Below are 6000 nucleotides of genomic sequence, written 5' to 3'. Positions count from 1 at the left end.
CACCCCCACTTCTCTGGTTCTCAAGACAGAAGCACCAGAGCTTACTGGTCAAGCCACTCCACCTTTTTTTAAAAAAATGAGCTTAATTTGTCAAGAGGAGTGTGGTGTGTGTGTGTCTTTTAGCATGTGAAGTGGAGTGCAAAAGGAGCGTGGCTAGCTGGAGGGCTGAGACAGAAAAGCTGTCAGAAAGAGGCTGCGGTCATTTCTGAGTGCTTAATTTGTCTCTAGTGGATTGTGACATATTGTGAGCTTTTCTATTTAATTGGTCTCTGAAGGTAATGTAAAGATTGTGTTATTCAAGGCGTATTGTTTTGTTTTGGAGTGTAGCATGCGTGTTAAGCAGAAATTGCCGCTAACCTCACACACTCTAATGCTGCTACGCTGTCATCCGCCAAAACACACACACACACACACACATGCGCAAACGTTACACATACAAAGAAAAACAATGTCCACCTACAGGGACACATTCCTCACTGTGAAATTTTTATTAATCAAGTCAGTGGACAATTTTAGAAGAAGGAAAATCAATGTTTGTTTCTTCACAGATTTATTGCCACGTAAATTGTCCTTCACCTCGGCCTGCAAATCTTGGCATTGCTGTCAAAACAATTAAGTCAAAATCCATTATATTTGTCTTGTTGATACAAAGGACAAAATTGAATGTGTTCCAGACAGCCTTTGCGGAGAGACGGGGGATTCGCCTTCCGTTTAATACACATTATCGAGGAAGGTAGGCTTCAGTCCAAAAAAACTTCCCGTTTAAATCTTGCTCGTATCAAAATTAACCTTGAAAAAGAAAGTCAATTTCAACCATGATTGAACCGAAAGCAAGATGGCCACTCTTTTTTTTTTTTTAAACAATTAAGGGACAGATCGTCCATCAAATTTGGCAACTTGGTACTTAATTTATTAATATGATTAATTCATATGTGTAATTTGCTTCAGGACTATGAAATGATTTACTTGGGCAAACTACGTACTTGGTTGTTACTTCTTTGCAATATCAAACTGTGATTCTATGCTGTACATTCCCTCTTCTAAACGAGTTCATTTATTTGCTGCTGAATTGGTAAATAGCCTCATGTGTATATCAGTAGTAATATTCATGGCTTTACTTTTGCTGGATTATCATGAATTATTCACTCATGGAAAAGATGAATCGTGCCAAAACGGTGCTTGATGCTTCTCTGTTGGAGGCCTTTATGTATATGTACGTACATACATGAAATACAATCAGGTTCATTAAGTTTTTCAGCATGCGGTTATTTTTTGTTGCGGAGGTTAATTTCAGTATGAGTCTTGCTCCATGGTGAATTCTTCGATATTTTTTTCTAGGATGTGAATCATTGGCCAAATTGACTCCCAACTGCATAGGGAGAAGCGCTCTGCTAAAAAAGGCAAAGTGTACAAAGAAAAGTTATTTGAGCAAATAAAATAACCAGAATATACTCCAAGAAAATTGCGGCTGAATCGTGCAATCATTTTTCAACTAACGCCAGCCTTAGCTTCTGAAATTACACATTTTACAGAATTGACGGAGTGTTATTCCGACACAATGTGTCTCGAAAAATAGTTCTGGGTTTTGTATGATAAATGTACCAAGTAGGAAGAACAATGGGTTCATTTGTTGAGCAGAAATATGAGAACTATTATAGGAGAGTAATTTTGTCTTGTATAATTTTAACATGGAAAAAAAATAGATTGCAAGTAAAAATGATACACTTTATTCTTCGAGGTTAAAGTTAGAAAAAAGTTGAATTAAAAGTAAAGCAGTTTAATGTGGCCCAAAAATTCCATCCTAACCCTGATATGTGTTTCTGTTATATCACCCACAAGAACCAGAGCAGCAGCGTGTACCTGAATGAGTCTTCTCGCCATTGGGAATGTGCTCCGCTCTTTGTTCCTGTTCAAGGCTGCCGCATTCTGCCTGTCCATGGAAACAGCTATACAGTTCAGGAATAAGAATCTACGGGGAGCAGTAAGCCATTTCAGAATCAGATTAAGGATGTCAGGAAAAATCTTTCTCCTGGATCATATTTTTCCATATTTTAGATGGCAAACCTCACGATGTAAAGCAATGATGGAAGACTATTCTCGTTAGCATTCGGAAATTAATCTCTTCTGCTGCTTAATAGTCATACTAGATCTCTTCAGCAACTCCTCTTCAGCGCACTTATTTCTCCATAATCAAGCACTTAATTAAGGAGCTATGCAGGAAGTTCTGGCTTACTTGCTAACAACTGAATCCAATTTCTGGCATTGATTTATCAATTAATTCTGCTTCTGTAATGCCACTACTTTGCTTATCTTGGAGAAGTAGAGGTTTTAGCAGCCAAATGCATTATTGAAAGAGGATTTTTAGCAAGCAGTGGCTGATGCAGAGAGCTTAGGCGCTTGTCAGTCTTTTTGGAAAGCTTTATTTGCAAACCGGGCTAGTGTGAACAGCCTTTTAGGCCTGCGAGGAGGACAGTGACATGTATTTATCTTGCGAAAGAGGAGGAATATCAATTGTGTTGAATAAGGCTTTGCCTTGTCAGGAATATTGATTAAGTGGTTTTGGGGGGTGTCTCTAACACTGTGTGTGTCACTCTGTGTCTTTATGGTCAAATTCCCCCGTGGCTCTGCAAGGAAAAACAGCACGCTGCATGTTTCTCTTTGCATCGTCTCAATCGTTTTTGTTCACCTTTTTGGGGCTTGGCAGATGACTTAAAATCACTTAGAAAGTCAAAGTGAGTATCACGTAACAAACCTTGGTGTCTATATCTCATCCAACCTTTCATTTCAAATAGAAAGGTGGGTCTTAAAAAAACAGGTGGATGCGGACGCTCACACGGAAAGCCGCGTTGAAAGATCATTCAAGCACAGCTACTTTTGGATGTTGCCGCACTTCTCAGACTCGCTGTGTTGATCAGTGGTTTGACCCCTATGCTTCAGAAGCAGTCGATGAACTAGGTTGCTTTCTTAGTTTGCAACAAAAATCATCCTCAAACGTTTTTGTCCTGAACTTCTCGGGCTAAACAAATGACATTTTATACTTTGAGGAGTCATGTTGTAGTTTGCACAAGACATTAGTCGGCAGTGTCACTCTGTAGCTAAACATCACAGAATAAAACGAAGTTTTATTGTAAGATCGGAATTTTCTTTTCCAGTGAACTTTGACTTGTTTCACCACATTTGTTTTGATCTGCTAAAGGGGAAAATAATTACTTTTGAAAATATGTCAAAAACACTTTAAATGCTATCTGAAATTTTATAAATGTGGCAAAAATAAGAGAAAAAAAACCCATTCCACATGAACAGAAAAAAAATCGCAGTGGCAAACTAGCATATTAGAAGACAGCTGAACGTAACCTTAATACAAAGGAAACCTCTTCAAATTATATGTCCATGACACATAAAAACTAAATAAAGCCACAACAGCTGACTTGTTTTTGTTGAGAAATATGAACACATCATCATGATTGCAGAGTTATTAAACCTCATGAATACCAAGTCAAAGTAAAATCGAGTCATGCCTTTTTGGAGATTTCTAGTGTGTTTTTACAAAATGTAACCAGGCTTGGAAGCTTTTCTTTATAAACTGCGGCTTCTGTCATGCCACCCTCCACAGCCCAGAAATATGATGAAAATGCGAGATTTTTGTCACATGTATTTAACAGTCACTACTTGCCAGTATTTTCTGCAGCTCCTTCAGTGTTGCTGTTAGCATCTTGGCAGCCTCCCTGGCCAGTTTTCTTCTTATCTTTATCAAGTTTGGAATGATGGTTGGTTCTTGATAATGTCATTACTGCGCCATATTTTCCCATGACCAGACTAGTCGTCTTTACATTGTTGCATGCGTGCTGCATTTCATTTTTGAAAATTATTATGTCCTGATGGACGCCTTGAACCATAAGATTTTTCTGATAATGAGGAGGCTCTGAGCAGACCATTGGTTGACAGCAAGTGGGACAATGGTCTGAGATGGATAAAAACAGGTGGATTTTGCCCATTTAATTCATATTTCACAAACAAAACATTAGTCAGAACTAGTTGAGCTGCATGGAACATCGTATTGCAAAGAAAATTTGGGGGTTGACCTCCTCTTTGAATATCAGGGATGGGCCAGGAAAATTGTGATTGGTGCACCTCTAATGTGTAATTTTCATGTACAGTAATTACTGCTTTGCCACCATCTTCTGACATGAATGAATGAGTTTGTTTGGAACATGTACATTATACATATATCAATCAAATGAAGAAAGATAAAATAAAAAACAAAAACAGGGTGAAAGTCATGCAAATTATAACTTTGTATAAATGGTAGGTACAAACAGAATACAATATACTGTACATAATGGGCAGAGTTTACTTGTCTGAAAAGGAGTGGGAAGAGGTAGGATTTATTTAATCCCACCCCCTATCCAATTTAAGACTAAACATTTTTTTAGTTACCTGTAACAGAGTTGTTACTTTACATATTACTGTCAATTACTTTCACATGATCGAAAGGAAGAAAAAAAATGCAATTAAATTATGTAATTTCAATGTGTTCCTACCTCGTAAGTGTCAATTCTTTAAATTTCACAAACATCTATTGGCAGTTACAATTTTTATTTTTGGGGGTGTGTCAATTACTCACTTAATAATTGACTGTAATAATACTTTAAACTGTGAATATACCATGAAGTCTGATTCAAAATATCATTTCAAATGAATTTTAAAGCTGTGCCCTAAAAGAAAAATTGCTTACAGATGAGCTGTTTAAAAAATAAAAATGCACTGGAACTGAATGTTGCAAAAACTCGCTGTAACCTCCACTTGCAGCTTTATCTTACTAAACTCTTCTTGCCAGAATAATCACAATGAGGCAAATTTGTCAATAGTGAACCACAAATATACAGGGGATTCCTTTCCACGTTATTTAAAAATAAACAATACAGTACCAAGAGAAAACTCACTCAAGCATCAAGAGCAAGCTTGTAACCTTGATGATTTGAGATCCAAATCTTTTGATTATGAGAGATACATGTTGCATCATGCTGCCGATGCCACAATGTCTCGTCAAAAATTCCAATCAATCATTGAATCGACTAGTATCATACCAGTTCTTATTTATCATGCTCTGAAGATATATTAGAAACAGTTGACTAAATTTATTATGTTTGCAAACAGTGCTGGGTTCCTTCTTACACTTGAGAGTTACATACTATCTGGTTTAATGTAATGCTCGCATGAAGAGTGACAGTATGATGCTATTTTAGATTATGTGAATGCTTCATTGTTGATGTTCTGGGGTCTCAAGCTTGTATGTTTCCAATTTCCATCACTGGAAACGCACAGTTGCATGTGATCAAGGATGCAAGTGGTGTGGTGTTGTGTCAGGTCCTGGCTTGTGTGTGACTGGTAAACTTTGCATTATCAGCGAGAGATTTCAGGCTTGATCAACTATGAAAGTGCAAGAACATGATGGGAGGACTGTGGCCCATTGATAGCTAGCTTGTATTCATCAATTAAAAGCCCATCACTTCATGCCTCACTTAGCAATCTTGCCATACTTCAATTCCTTTCATTTTCTATTCCTCCAGAAGTATCATTTGATTATTTTCAGCATTTGAGCCTCGGAAACAAAAAGAAAAAAAATAATGTGGGAATTGCAAACATGATAGATTGCCTTTAATAAAAGAAATTGTGAAGACATTTTCCATTTTGGAAATGTATCTTCACAGCAAAATCAGCAATGTTATTTCAACACCTATGGAGTTGAATGTAATGCTTCAGTCAGTGTTTTTTGTGTGATTTTACCCTACATTAGTGTGTAGTGTTAAATTAGTACACCATTTAGTGTTGTACTTTTTAACACTCAAAACAGGTCCAAGCCCAGCTTACATCGGGCGAAAGGCAGACGACAAGCTGAACTGGTTACCAGCCATTCGCAGGGCACGTATAGAAATGAACAACTAGCCACACCCACATACACACTGTCACTGAGTGGGAATCAGTCCTACACTGCCTACA

At 37.5% G+C, this 6000-nt stretch overlaps 1 protein-coding gene across 2 annotated transcripts in view; it reads left to right on the top strand.

Annotated features, from left to right (window-relative positions):
• The window catches only part of tenm1 (teneurin transmembrane protein 1), a 181258-nt gene that overhangs the window by 3787 nt on the left and 171471 nt on the right, over positions 1-6000 (top strand). Inside the window, exon 2 of one of the 2 annotated variants that reach the window (XM_088371193.1) lies at positions 1840-1981. The exons of the other annotated variant lie outside the window; for it this stretch is intronic. The gene's annotated coding sequence lies outside the window, so the exon portion shown is untranslated. The remainder of the gene's footprint in view (positions 1-1839; positions 1982-6000) is intronic. 2 annotated transcript variants of the gene reach the window in all.

Source organism: Syngnathus floridae, chromosome 1 (assembly GCF_059516105.1).
Source record: "Syngnathus floridae isolate MCC-2025c chromosome 1, RoL_Sflo_1.0, whole genome shotgun sequence".
Lineage (NCBI taxonomy): Eukaryota > Metazoa > Chordata > Actinopteri > Syngnathiformes > Syngnathidae > Syngnathus > Syngnathus floridae.
The sequence above is the reverse complement of the archived record's forward strand: the minus strand, read 5'-3'. Positions and strand labels throughout refer to the sequence as shown.